This window comes from Brassica napus, chromosome A9 (assembly GCF_020379485.1).
Source record: "Brassica napus cultivar Da-Ae chromosome A9, Da-Ae, whole genome shotgun sequence".
NCBI lineage: Eukaryota > Viridiplantae > Streptophyta > Magnoliopsida > Brassicales > Brassicaceae > Brassica > Brassica napus.
Window position 1 is genome coordinate 17403972 of NC_063442.1, and position 15921 is coordinate 17419892.

Genomic DNA, 15921 nt, shown 5'->3' on the forward strand with positions numbered 1-15921 from the left:
AGGATTACAAGAGAGACATTGCGGTTCACTTCCTGGAAGGGGACATGCATAATTGGTGGCTGGCTGTGGACAAGCGCACCAATGGAAGTCTCCAGAGTTTTGCGGATTTTGAAGATGAATTCAACCGCAAATACTTTCCTGCAGAGGCATGAGACCGTCTGGAAGGTAGATTCCTAGACCTTACCCAAGGCCGCAGGGCCGTACGTGAGTACGAAGAGGAGTTCAACCGGCTTCGACGGTTTGTTGGAAGGGAACTTGAGGACGAGACAGTCCATGTTCGTCGGTTCATTCGAGGCTTAAAGCCGGAGCTGAGAACCCACTGTTCAATCCGCACCTTCAGCACCGTCGGAGAGCTGGTTGAACGTATTGCTCTTTTGGAGTCTAACTTGGCCGAAGAAGCCAAGCTTAAGACAAAGTCGCAGTCTGTCCCGACGGGTAAGACTAACGACCGAAAGAGGAAGTGGGACCAGGTTGACGGAGGCAAGGCCTCTAGTGGACGACCTGAATGTCCCAAGTGTGGTAAGAACCATCCAGGTGAATGCTGGAAAGCCATGGGAGCTTGTGTGAGATGTGGCAGCTTGGATCATTCCATCCGAGATTGCACTCGACCAAGCCGGACTCAGGGCCAATCCAGTGGCAGCATCTCTCGGACTTTTTTCCATTGCGGCCAAAGCGGACACTTCCAAAGTGAATGTCCTAAGCGGCAAGGAGGACAAGGGAAGGGGCGTGGAGACACGGGAAAGTCGACCCAGAGCAGGCCGACCACAACACCAAGGGTGTATGAGCTGTCCCGAGACAACGGCGCTTCTGGATCGTTTGATTCGATCTCTGGAGAAAAATCTGCATGTAGATCTGATTGTGTTGCGCCTACAGAATCACGATGTGATCCTAGGCATGGATTGGTTGGGAAAGTATGGGGCCACTCTCAACGGCCACAGAGGATGTGTACGGTTGGAGACTGGACCTCACCCGATCCAGTACCAAAGTCTGAATATGAGTCCGGCTCTAGATAGAGTAGTGGTGTCAGAAATCCGAGCAGAACGGATGCTTAGACGGGGTTGTGAAGCATATTTGACCACAATTACCACTATGGAGCATGGCAGGTCTGATGATCAGAAAGATCTATCTGAGGATCCGTTGGTGTCTGAGTTCCCAGATGTGTTCCGTTCGCTACAGGGTGTCCCCCCTGATAGGTCGGATCCATTTACGATTGAACTAGAACCAGGGACAGCTCCGCTGTCCAAGAGTCCGTATCGAATGGCTCCGGCCGAGATAGCCGAGCTAAAGAAGCAATTAGAGAAATTGCTGGACAAGGGGTTCATACGTCCAAGTAGCTCTCCTTGGGGTGCACCAGTCCTCTTTGTGAAAAAGAAAGATGGTAGCATGCGTCTGTGTATTGACTATCGAGGGTTGAACAGGATTACTGTGAAGAACAAGTACCCGTTGTCCAGAATAGACGAGTTGTTGGATCAACTCAAAGGAGCCAAGTGGTTTTCTAAGATTGATTTGGTCTCAGGGTATCATCAGATCCCTATAGAGCCAAATGATATTAGAAAGACAGCATTCCGGACCAGGTACGGCCACTACGAGTTTGTGGTTATGCCATTCGGTCTGACCAATGCGCCTGCTGCATTCATGAAAATGATGAACAGCGTGTTCCGAGACTTCCTGGACGAATCAGTGATCATCTTCATTGATGATATCCTGATTTACTCCAAGGATGAGGAATCTCATCGGAAACACCTGAGAGCCGTGCTGGAACGATTACGGGAACACAAGTTCTATGCAAAACTCAGTAAATGCAGTTTTTGGCAGAAGAGCATTGGGTTTCTCGGCCACATTGTGTCCGGTGAGGGCGTCTCGGTGGATCCAGAGAAGATCAGGGCAATGAAGGATTGGCCTCGACCACGCAGTGCCACGGAAGTCAGAAGCTTCCTAGGGCTGGCAGGTTATTATAGAAAGTTTGTGAAAAGATTCGCAAGCTTGGCTCAGCCTATGACACGGTTGACCGGGAAGGACGTTAAGTTCACATGGTCTGAGGAGTGTGGGAAATGTTTTTCCGCGCTTAAGGATACGCTGACTAGCGCACCCATTCTGGTTCTTCCAGAGGTCGACCAACCCTATGTGGTTTATACGGACGCGTCCATAACAGGACTAGGTTGCGTATTAACCCAGCATGGGAAGGTCATCGCCTATGCGTCAAGGCAGTTGAGAAAACATGAGGGAAACTACCCCACCCATGACCTTGAAATGGCTGCGGTAGTGTTTGCCTTAAAAATTTGGCGATCATACTTGTATGGTGCCAAGGTTCAGATACTTACGGACCATAAGAGTCTTAAGTATATATTCACCCAGCCTGAGTTAAACTTAAGGCAGAGAAGGTGGATGGAGTTTGTAGCTGATTACGATCTGGATATCACCTACCATCCGGGAAAGGCTAATCTGGTGGCAGATGCCTTGAGCCGGAGAAGGGCCGACGTATCAGCCGAATGAGAAGCGGACGACATGGATGGTACGGTTCGTGCTTTGCGGTTGAACGCATCGACCAAAGAGTCTGAACCACTCGGATTAGAGGCGGTCAATCAGGCCGACCTGCTTACCCAAATTCGGTTGGCTCAAGGTCAGTACGAGAACCTGAACAAGGTTGCTCAGAATGATAGGACGGAGTACCAAACTGCAAAGGATGGTACCATCCTAGTAAACGGTCGGATCAGTGTTCCTAATGATAGAAGTCTAAAGGAAGAGATTATGAGGGAGGCTCATAAGTCCAGATTCTTGGTTCATCCTGGTGCGACCAAGATGTACCAGAACCTTAAGAAGTTCTATCATTGGATCCGTATGAAGGCCACTTGCCAACTCATCAAAGCAGAACATCAAGTGCCTAGTGGGTTATTGCAAAGCTTGCCTATTCCGGAATGGAAATGGGATCACATCACAATGGACTTTTGACTGGGTTCCCTACCAGGAGGAGTAAGAAAGATGGTTTGGGTTGTGGTTGATCGACTAACCAAATCAGCACACTTCCTGGCTATCAAGAAGTCGGATGGGGTAGATCAGATTGTACGTAAGTACATTGATGAGATCGTCCGACTACATGGTGTGCCGGCAAGCATAGTTTCAGATAGGGATTCAAGGTTCACATCTTACTTCTGGAAGGCTTTCCAAAAGGCTTTAGGAACAAGAGTGAACATGAGTACAGCCTATCACCCACAGACGGATGGACAGTCTGAACGTACGATCCAGACATTGGAAGATATGTTGCGAGCATGTGTTTTAGACTGGGGTGATTCTTGGGAGAAACATCTACCTCTGGTAGAATTTGCTTACAACAATAGCTTCCATAGTAGTATTGGCATGTCGCCATACAAAGCTATGTATGGGCGTCCATGCAGGACACCCTTATGCTGGACCCAAGTTGGGGAACGCAGCATGATTGGTCCGGAGATTGTCGAAGAGACAACCGAAAAGATCAAGTTCTTGAGGGACAAGATGAGACAGGCACAAGACCGCCAAAAGAACTATGCAAATCGAAGAAGGAAAGATCTCGAGTTTCAAGTAGGTGACTTGGTGTATCTCAAAATGATTACCTTCAAAGGACGAGTCCGAATTTCCGGAAGACGGAAGTTAGATCCGAGATACTTGGGGCCGTTCAAGGTCATTGAAAGAGTTGGGATGGTGGCCTACAAGTTGGACTTGCCGACCAAGATGGACGCATTTCATAATATGTTCCACGTCTCCCAACTTCGGAAATGTTTAACGGACCAAGACATCGCTCTTCCTGCCATTCCAGACGATCTTGGTAAGAACCTAACCTTGGAAACGAGGCCAGTTCGAATCATAGATAGGATGGAAAAAGCAACAAGGAAGAAGACGGTCCAGATGGTCAAGGTCGTCTGGGACTGTAATGGTCAGGATATAATCACTTGGGAAACCGAAGCTAGAATGAAAGCAGAGTACCCAGAGTGGTTGGATCAGTTTGTTTCCGAGGAAGCATTTGATTCGGATTCGAGGACGAATCCATCCCAAGGGGGGGGGGGGGGGAGACTTGTCACGCCCCCAATCCTGAATAGGATTGTTGGGACGGCCATGGTTCGAGGAAACGTGCAAGCCAGTCTTAGGACATCAAGGCAAGCGTTCCATGGTCGAGCAAGAAGGTTAAGGACATAAGGAAACTTAGACTTAACCTTATACAAGCTAAGAGACAGCTAGGACGAGTTAGACGGTAACTGGACAAAGTGGACGAGTAGCTCGGCCAGCTTAATGAAGCTAGGTTCAGTTCGCTCCAGCTCAGTCCCTACTAAGTCAGCTCCACTAGCTGGACTACTAGCTCACTCAGCTTAGGCAGCTGAGAGTCAGCTCATCTCAGCTAGACGGACTGTCCGGGCTTTAGGCCGATGGTCCGGGTCCGGGTCAGTGGCGGGCTGTGAGGTCCGGCCATGAGGCCATGGGCTGTTGGGTCTTTAGACAAGGCCGTGGGCTAAGTCCAGGAGGCTTTGGGCGTGGGTTGGGCTTGTGACCGACCCCAAACCCAATCAGAAAGGGCGAAGGGATGCAAGTGGCCGAAAGGGGACAACCCTTGGCCGATGGTGCCTATTCGCTAGCAAGTCGTGCCTGTTCGTGGGGCAAGACTTACCCCCTCGTTTTCTATAAATATGGGGGGCTCTCTGGTCGATTTCATTATCCAATTCCAGAGTAAAATACTCAGAAAAAAACGTAGAGAGAAAGAAAGAGAGAAAGAGAGAGTTTCGGCCAAGAGAAAGGCCGATTGTGGTGGTGTTGTGTTCCGGCGACTCTGATCGTTTGAGAACTAACTCCGGTCAAGAATGGGAGATTAAGACAAGGAGAAGAGCATGGAGAACCCTGACGTGGTTCACAAGGTATGTGATGGGCCGTGGCTCCATCAGACCGAACGGACGGTCCATGCGACCGCACCGCGGCTCTGCTCGGTTCCTAAGTCCCATCCGGCTCTCCTTATCTGTTTCAATTCGTTTCTCTTCTCTTCTCTTTGGTCAAACACGAAAGGTTATGTTGGTTGAGTCTAAGGGACACGTCCCTAGGCTTTGGCCGAACATAACCAAACCGCTAGCCTAGACACGGGTCGGTTAGTCGGATGATCCGATCGCACCAAGACTGGGCGGTTAGGACGAACGGTTGGGAATGACCCAAAGGGCACGAGTTGTCAAGAGTCATGAGTGTCCAAAGGTTGTGAGTTGCCAAAGGGTGTCAGTAACCAAAAGGTACGAGATACCAAAGGTTACGAACATCAAAAGGTACGAGGACCAAGAGGCATGATTGGCCAAAGGGTGCATGTTCCAAACGGTGTCTTTCGGGATAGGTTAGGACCGATCCTTATGGATCAGCCTATGGCTTGTCTAGTTAAGACAAGGTCACGGTTTGTCTAAGCCAAGGTAGAGTCGCAAGGTCTGACCGGTTGCTAAGCCTTCCGGATTAGGCTTGAGGCTTACTCGGCCGATTGGATCCAGGCCTAAGGCCGGATCAGGTAAGGGAGTCCGTTGGGCCATTGAGCCGGACTCCATTGGCCGGTCGCACCTAGATTCTATCCGGTTAGACGGATTGGTCTTTGGGGACGATCCGGATCTGTTCGTGTGTTCTGTTTATCTATTCTGGACTATCTATCTGATTCTAAGTCAAGGGATGGTTGGTTGAATGACTTAGGATACGGTAGGTAGGTTCATACTGTTTATGATTGTGTTGACTGAGGTTTATCTAAGTTCTAGGAACCAAGCCAAGCATTGTAGAATCAATCCGTTCTATTCTCGGTTATGATTAATGCTTATCTGGTTGTGGTTTCAGGAACTAAGGATGGTTCTGGTCAAGCCAAGGAGCCGTGAAGGCTCGGTCAGTGAGAGGCTGTGTAACGTGTGGTTAGATGATGCTAGGGATGAACTAGTGATTGTCTATGAGACTGTTAAGAAGTTGTGTATTGAATCTCATGTTTCTAAGTAATACAAAGTTTATACATTATTATTCCGCTGTGCAATCTGTTCCTTTGTTTATGAACCTCATATTCGAATATGACTTAGTAAATAAAAGACTTAAAATGGATCAAACAAGCAAAGAAATTAATAAGTAAGCATTCGTATCCAGTTGGGTCAAGAGACCAGGAACGGGTCTTACATGGTTGTAGGAGCGAAGCTGAACTAGCTGCTAACCCATAGTTTGAACTTCGCCGAAGCGAGTCTTGGGTTAGAGTTCCTGAAGCTGGAGATTTTGTTTCTGATCATTGCCGCCGCCAAGACCGTGATAGAGTTCGAAGAGCAGTAGCATCGTCTGTGAAGCCGGCTGTTTCTTTCAGTCCAAGTGTAGTACATCGCTACTTGCCATGTTAAGAGACCAAGGATTCGCTCAGGTTTTGGGCATGATCGCTGTTGCAAGTACTGAAGTAGCTGGGGACAGGTGCTGATCGGACTGCATCGAGTTTTCCTTGCTAGTGCTTCCCAGATCATTGAGGAGAAATTCCAATCAAAGAACAAGTGATCTCTTGTCTCATCCGCAAGGTTGCAAAGGATGCATATAGAGTTAGTTTGAAGCCCCAAAGATAGGATTCTATCTTTTGTAGGGCATCTGTTCAGAACTACTAACCAAGTGAGGAAGCTATGCTTAGGTATTCCTCTAGGGCTCCAGACTACCTTGTTCCAAGGGACCAGAGGTTGGTGGTGCTTAATCTCACCAGTGGAGAAGGCTGGGGTAGCTGAGCCGTTGGGACACCATTCATACCTGTCCTCGTCAATGTTGAGTGTGATGGTTGTTAAGAAGGCATGAATTTCTACCTGCACATCAGATCGTGGTGCCGGTATGAGCCAAACACCATTCCGATGAATGTCATGAAGAGTTGAGGTAGGTCTGATGCCTAGTGCTGAGGAGGAGGGGAGCCTAAGAAGTTCTCTGATGTTACCAAAGCTGCTCCAGTTGTCGGTCCAGAATCTTGTCGAACGCCCGTCTCTTATCTTGATCTTTATCCATGGGTAAGCAAGATCTCTAACTCTCAATAGTTTTTTAATTGCAAAGGAATGGCTTTGCTTCTCCTTTATAGTCCAAAAATTGCTTATTATTCTAAAATTTTAATTAGGCCCTCCAACATATAAAAATTTGCTACTTATAAAATTGTTACTACAACTAAAATACTAAACAACCCACAAATCTTTCACTTATTTGTCTCCGTTACTCATTTTTTAAAGAATAATAAGCATATGAAAACGTCTAGAGCCTTACCTAAGGTAAATACAAGATTCATTTCTTCTTTAAAAAAAAAATCTTTTCCAACCAATAAAAAACTCATTCATTTTATTATCAAGGTTATTCCACCTTGTATTATGGATTTTCTAGAAATGAGTGAACATGAAATTAGAAAAAAAAACCTTGAAAATTCATGGAAAATTGCCAAAAATACCACTTTCAAAGTACCACTTTTCATGTTTACACTAACTGCTTTTATCTTCATTTTTAATGAAGGGTAAAAAACATTTATAACTCTTTGATTAACTTAAAAAAAAAACCTATGCTTATCTAATCTAAACTTAAAACATCAACTCTAAACCTTAAACTATCAAACACTAAACCCTGAAACATCAACTCTAAACCCTAAACCTCAAAACATCAACTCTAAACCCTAAACCCTAAACCCTGAAAAATCAACTTTAAACCCTAAACCTTCAAATCTAAACCCTAAAACATTAAATCTAAACCCTAAATGTAAACCCTAAACCTTATATTTTTTTTGAAATTCGAACCCTAAACCCTAAACTCTAGGGTTTTAGGGTTTAGAGTTTAAGGTTTAGAGTTGAAGGTTTTAGGGTTTAGGGTTAATTTTTTAGGGTTTAGGGTTTTGAGTTTACTCTTTTAGGTTTAGGGTTTAGTGTTGATAGTTTAGGATTTAGTGTTGATGGTTTAGGGTTTAGAGTTGATGGTTTAAAGTTTAAAGTTGAAGTTTATGGTTTAGAGTTGATGTTTTAGGGTTTAGAGTTAATTTTTAGGGTTTAGAGTTTACTGTTGATAGCTTAGGGTTTAGTGTTGATGGTTAAGGGTTTAGAGTGCTTCTGATACCCGCACAAATTGTGGTTTTGTTTTGTATAAAAGACATGCCATTGAATGTCTTCCCCTGTTGGTAATTACCATGGGCTTACATTAACTCATATTGTAAACTAGGGGTTAGCCCGCCCTACGGGCGGGGTTAATTACTTTATATTTATATTTTTTTTGTAAAATTTGGTGCAACTTGATTTGTAAAAGATCATGGTCTTCATTTTGTCACCAGCTTGTTCCATATAACTGTTTTATTTATTTGGGAGTTTTGTGTGATGGAATGAACCGTGATATATAGAATTTATTTTGCAAGTCTATTTAGCTTTTGATGCTAATTGGAGAAAAAATTATTTATGATATTTATTTTGGTGTGTTTTTTTGTACATAGTCTTTGTGGAAATGTATTTCTATATTTTCAGTTCATAAGTGATGAAGAATATTTTCTTCAAAAAAAGAAGTGATGAAGGAGTTGTTGAAAGCACTTAAGTAAAAATGTGGAACATATGAAAATTTGAAAATGTTGCCTATATGTGCACTGAAGTGATGGTTTAGGTGTAGAAGAAACCAACATGTTCTGTGGGTTTGGTGTAAAGTTTGAACTCATATTATCTTTATTCTATAGTTGATTCTTCTATTTTCCTTCTACATAACATTAAAATACCAAACTTATTTTAGGTTGTAAAGGCCATCATAATCCTTTCTATGTATACATTGGCAACCACTTGTCACCGTTAACATTTTTCATTACATTGTAGTACATACTTCTTGTTTAAAGTGGGTCTTTTGCGAAGAATGTGAATTAGGTTTATGTCGAAGGTGGTTTCAGTGGCAGCTTCAGTTTCACTGTGGTTACTTTCAACAGAGCTCCAGCCGTTGGGGTTTGGAAACTCCTTGCATGTCTCATCTCAGTATGTACTATTTATTATATAGTGGAACAAATAATGAAAGTTGTTCTAGAAAAAAATTGAATGTTAATGTTATTTTGATTTGAAAATGAACTAAATCTTGAAAATCTGTTAATATTATTTCGTTTATTTTCTTACCCATTTTTAGAGTGATTGAACTCTAGTTTTTCAGAAAAATACATTATGATTGTTAGGAAGAAAGAAATCGTAAATTTTGTTTATGTTCTTTTTTGCATAAACACGATGATAAATTATTGACTTGCCTTTTTTCCTTGTTAATGATGATTGCTTGATGGTCTATCCATTGTATAAACTTATAACAATTTTTAAACGATATATATTAAAAGAACAAAATTATTTTGTTAAAATAACACTATTTCATTTATATACAAAAATGAATCCTCGTGAACTTCATGAGGGAACTACATGGAGCACAAAAATGGAGCACGTAGACACTTAAAGTTATATACAAAAGCAAGAAAAAACTTGGCCAAGAACACTAAAGGGAACGTCATCATCTTTTTATTCAACTATCCTATAAGACCCTCAAGCTCTAAAAGGCTTCTGCAGTCAAACTACAACACCATTGCTTCTCCGCCGGAGGAGCCGCGTCACCATTTCATCAGCCGACAAGAAACAAACAACAACCACCGATACGTTATCAAATGTATTTAGCCTTGAAGCCTCTAAAGCAAGCTCTGTCACTTCTTCTTGACTTGTCAAAACGTCCCAAATCCCCTCACATCTCATTATCAGAAACTCGTCTTCCTCTGTTAACGTATATGTTTGATCTCTGGCTATGCAATGTCCTAATCGCCTAGAGCTTGTGTGACTTATAGAATGCCGTTTAAGTAACCGTCATTGACAAAGCTTCCACTCTTGTTCTTTCTGGTAAGTAGATTGGTCTGTCGTCTTGAGACATGTTTATTGCTTCACATTCTTACAGAGAATAGCTCTGCAATCCCCTGCATTTGTCTCAAGAAACAGAGAACAACAATCATGAGCAAACAAACCTACACTTAAAATCGAATCTTAGTGACTATGAGATGGGTTTGGTCGAGGCGAGCAAACATACCTTCCAAAAAGGGCAGCAAGAGCTGTGGTACAGGAAAAAGAGCCCGGAAGAAGAGCCGATGTAACACAAATAACATTGGCAAATATGGACTATGATCACGTCATCCCATTGATTTCTAAGGTTTTCTTTGGAATAATAAATCGAATATAATATTATCTATAGATTGTGTACATTGTCTTCTCTCAGTACTAAGAAGCTAACTTCAACACAACCAAGAGTAGTAGTTTCTGACTGGTTTCATAAAATCAGAGCACTCTTTTTTTCCTTATTGATACTTATTTTGTTGCATTTTCCACTATAATTATTTCCTCTATTCAGAAACCAGATACAATACAAAGACCAATTAAAAGATTAACTTTAGAGAGATTATGATCTCATGAAGGGGAGGATTATTTACTTTATCTTTGGAGAGACATGTGATTAGTTGTTGCTGTTCTTCAGTAGTAAGTGTGTCCTTTAGGTATATCGTGGCAGCTGCAGCTTCATCGTGCCCGCCTTTCCATGTCAATCCTTGAGTTATGGCATCCAAAGCGTTACAACTTTAGAAATTTAGTATCAGAAACGAAACAACGTTTATGTCTACATACCTGTCACGAAGCAGACAGCCTTTGCCAATTTTGATATCCACATCATCATTCTCCTTCTCGAGATATTGGTATTAGACCAGCAACCTTACAAAGTACACCTAGGAGAGTTCATCATTCATATATAGTGTATGAGATAGGTGAGGAACGCTTGGAAGCTGGACAGATGAATTTATTGCTATGAATTAATGCCATCAACCACATAAAATCTTTAATCGCAGAGGAGTGGATGATTGGAGTAATTTCGACGGTTTCAGAAAGGCGGAGGTAGCTAGGAGAGTTTCGACCATAGAGGAGAGAGAGTTCGAAAACGTTTTAGCTTTTAAGCAATGGGCTATTGACCTAATTTAAACGGACAACAATATAAGCATTTGTAATGGGCCAATGAAAAAGCATAAGTTCACTTCGTTCCCTAAAATTGAAAGACGGCCGAATGTTAAAAAACAGGAGTACACGTGTCATATTTTGCCCTTCAGTCCTTGCTGATGTGGACACCTTAAGGAGAGACTCAAGCCAACTTTATTATATAAGATCCTTATATAACATTTTGTATTTAATGTTTTTAGGATATGTCTCGGCTAATCCCAAGTCTGGAGATAATTGCTAAAGATATTTATGGTCATGAATGAAATGGAGTTTTAAAGACACCTTAAGAGGTGACTATTCTATATTTCAATTCAAAATTTGTGAGTTAATTACTGATCTATATTTTGTTTACAAACAATCAACTAGATACACCAAAAAGACATCTTTTAACATCTGGTTGGAATGAGTTTGCAAAAGGAAAAAAATTGGTTGATGGAGACTCTTTTGTATTCCTTCGATATATATATATATATATATATATATATATATATATATATATATATGTTTTGCCATTTTAGATCTCTTTCGATCCTTAAATTTATATTTTAATTATTTGCTATTCTAGAGGAGAGAATGGGGAATCACAAGTTGGTATCAGTAAAGCAGCTCATCAGCAACACAACATACCAACATCTTTAATTTCAAAACAGAGTATGCACCATAGTGTGGTTACTACTACTGCACTGAATTCTATTAAAAACAAATGCATGTTCGTTGTGTTCTATAAGCCAAGGTAATTTTTACTACAAATGATTTTACTACACTAGATACAATAGAACAGTAGTGGGAGTGAGAGATTTTTCCACTCATTGGAAGGATTTAGAATGGCAAAGTCTAAAAGTAAGAATAGTATTAGTTCCACTTACATATATTAATTTAGAATATATTTTAAAAAGAGTAATATATAATATCTAATAACTTTATTTTATAGGTGCAACGGGATGAAGCTGCAACAATTCCAAGACCTGAAAAGGTATTTCTATGGGAGATTGAGCTGTTAACACATTCATCAAACATTTTCAAGTCAGATGATCTAAAACATAAACGTCAATCGAAGTACATGAGTTTGGTATGTAAACATTTCTCAATAAGTTAAAACTTCTTTGTGAATTAGTTATCATTCTATTGATGTGTATAGGTTCAAAAATGTGGGCTCATACCTTGTCCCAACGCCAAGAATTTAGACAGTCAAGCATACAATTTTCCATGAGATTATCATTCCCTACCACCTACAATGAGAAAATGGTTCAAGCAATGAAAGAAACGGCAACCACGACCGCAACTACTAGCTGCAGACTGTTTGGAGTTGATCTAATGGTTCCCGCTATAACAAAGGATCCAGTGGAACCTATCGACTCATACAAAAAAAAAATTAAGATTTCTAAAATCTTTGAAGACGAAAGGGTTGACCATGTCCAAGCTAAAAGTCGTACTAAGGTATGAAAATATCGCCATCTTCTTATTTTTTTACTTATTAGTCAAGTTTAAAACTATTTATTATTTACAACTAAAACATTAGAAAACATATATTAGTAAAAGGTTATGTTGTGTATAAGGTAAATTCAATATATATATATATATGCTTTCATCCACAGTTTTTTTAATGTTAGATTTTGATTAAAATTGCATAATTTTCAATATACTGAGATTACTATAAATTTCATATGGTCTTGATATGGTTATTGCCCAAGTTCATATGGAAGGTGTCATAGAAAGGTCTGTAGATTTAACTTATTTGATGGATATGATGAGTTGATCGATGAACTAGAAAGACTCTTTGATATCAAAGGCGAGTTGCATATGCACAATCAATGGGAAATGTTTTTCATATATGATGATGGAGATATGATGATTCTTGGAGACGATCTCTGGCCGTAAGTTTTGTTTATTTTCTATTTTTTCTTATTAGTGGCAAAATTTAGTTAGTATTTTTATTTCTGTGTAGCATATTTTGCAATATGGCTAAAGAAATATTCATATGTTCGAAAGAGGATGTCAAGATAGGGATATCAAATAACAGATTCTCCAAAGGTGATCCAACATTAACAACAACAATCTTACCACCAGATGTTAACAACAATTAGAGAGAGTTTTGATTTTAAAAAATAAATGTTGCTTGTTTTATTATATATTAAATAAAAAGGTCTGAAATTTGTGTAACTTAAAAATATATTATGGAGTGTTTTGGTATTTGATGATTGGTGTCTTGTCTAGCGGTTGAAGTTTTAAATGAAACAAATGTCTTTTTTTCTTCTTTTTAATATTTTATTGACTTGCTTAGTATTATGCGTGTATGTGTTTTTGGTATTACATATATTATGGAATGTTTTGACATTTGATACTGGCATGTAATCACTCTTCTCAAGAAGTCTCTGCCAAAGGTAGCATGAGTAATTAACTCGGTGGATATGACTTATATAAGGAAAATCGGAAATGCTACTCCCAAAACTACTTTCACAGCTTTTGAGACTTGGAGTCATCTTCAGATTCAGCTTCATGTTCTTCAATGGCATCAGTCAGTGTTGTTCAAAGGCTCAATCCCAAACATGGATAGGCTAAGGGTTTGGGGTCTCATTGTTCCCTCGGATTGTCTTCTTTGCGCAAGCTACCAAGAGAACAGACAACACATCTTTTTTGTTGCTCATATTCCTTTGATATTTGATATTTCTTCTCGTCCAAAATCCATTAGTGCTGTTATCCAAGCCGGTAAGGTGCATCGACATTTCCAGATTGTGCTTCAGGGAGCGAGGAACAGATTGAACAGAAGTGCAGTCTTTGTAATGAACACCACCGAGCTTATTTATTGTTCCCTTGCGTGTATGCACGCTCTAAAGAAGAAAAAAAGGAAATGAGTTAACAGTTAGGTGATTAAACTAAACACCTATCACCGGCAATGGTAATCTACTCAGAATAGCACAGAGTTCACTACATCAACAACTTAGCATTATACCAAACAATTAAGCAAGTAATCCGTTGAGGCAAAGAGTTAACTCTGGGAATAGAAATTTTCACAATCAAATAATAGTGAAGAAAACAAAGCTTTTACAGGGTTCAGTCTACGGAGTCAATGACAAGTAATCAAAAATATACAAAAACGAAATAAGATAATACGAAAACAAACTTAAAACAAGATACTTTTACAATGAGTTTGCGTATAAGCGTTCTAGAGACCGAATCAAACATACAACATAATCTAATAAAACGGGCAGTAAAAACTATCTAAGTTCACTAGAGTAACCACCTATGTCAAAAAAACCTATGTGTGTCGCAATTCATTTAGCAAAAAGACGAAAATAAAACCTAAGGTTCCTAATTGCAGACACTAAGTTTCTTCTCTCTTTCTTCTCTGCCCCGGCCTTGTTTATATACACCTCCAAGATGGCATGTGTTTTCATTTGCAGACACTAAGTTTCTTCCATCTTTCTTTATTTGTCGAGATTTGAATTTTTCTCTTTCAAAAATCTTTCATTATCATGTTTTCTTCCTTACTCCTCCCCAAACAAAGTAAACCATTGGTATACCTTGGCTTGTATGAATTTTAACCATGTCATAAGTCTGGTTTCAGAGTATCTATACTATTAAAGCATAATCCTTCTTAGGATTATTCCCCTGACTTTTCCAATTAATTGCAAAATTTTCCATTAACTTTTTCAGTGACTTTTTAATAATAAACCTGATTTTGTCGGTCAAAACAATAAACTAGATTTGTAAGGACAGTGGGTAGACATGTCAATTATAGCTGAAGCCAGCGGCCCGAGCCCGCCCAGCTCTAAAAATTACCGGGCTTAGGCTTCGTTTTATAAGCCCAAAAAAAATTGGACTTTTCGGGCTAAGCCCATTTGGGCTTTGGGTATTTTGGGCCTTAGCCCGTTTGGGCTAGGGCCGGCCCGAAAACCCGAAATTTTATATTTTAGCTTAAATATTATTGTTCTTATAATGGAAATCATTATTAGTATTGACATATTATTTTAATATTTTTATCTAAACTGTAATAAAGCAATTATAAAGGTCGTTAATGCACTTTATTGTTTCATCATTACAAGTGTTATATTTTAAATTTTGCAAATGTACCTTCTTCTTTCATGTACAACATGTTTTTTTTTTCAAAATACAAAGTATGAAATGTTTGACCATGTTTATCATAATTTTTTTTCTCTTATATGTTTAGTTTTAATTGATATTTGATTATTTTCAATCTTATTAAATTTGGTTTGTTTATAATATGTTTTTAAACCATACGAAAAAATAAAACATTTTTGATAAAGAAGAAAATTTTAAACTCACTTTATATATATTTTCTTAAATGAAACTATTTTTATAAAAATTCGTATGTATTAAAACTATGGAAGTGACAATGACAAATGATTTTTCGCAAAGTCTATAAAACCCCGAAAAGCCCTATAACCCTATAAGGGCCGGGCTTTGAAGTCTAGGCCTAAAATATTTTCGGGCCGGGCCGGGCCGGGCTCAAATATTTACATGCTTAGCGGGTTTGAGCCGGGCTGGGCCAGCCCGAATTGACACCCCTAGCAGTGGGCTTGGGCCTATTAAGGTAAAATAAGATATATGTTTGCTTTGCTTTCTGGTTCAATTTGTTTTTGTGACCCAACTTGATCATTTTTGCATAAGATTTTAAAATCAAGTAATAGCGTGTCTCATTTTAATTATTTTCAGCAAATTAAAATATTTGAAAAAATAAAATATCGACATTCTAATTTTTTCATAATATAAAAATTAAAAATTATATTTTTAATAAAAACTATAAAAAAATTTCTGAATATAGTAACTTTATGTTATTAAAATTATTTGTTATTCTTTTCTATATTATTTATACCTTAAATAAATAGATATGTAAATAAAATAATTTTCTAAATATTTCTCCCATTTTATTATATTAGTGATTCACAATATGAGGATTTTTTTTTATTTTACCTCAATTATTTGAAAT

The 15921-nt window shown here is 39.5% G+C and overlaps 1 pseudogene; it reads left to right on the forward strand.

Annotated features, from left to right (window-relative positions):
• Nucleotides 1-6343: 6343 nt before the first annotated feature.
• LOC125578100 lies at nt 6344-13057 on the forward strand (annotated as a pseudogene).
• Nucleotides 13058-15921: the final 2864 nt, after the last annotated feature.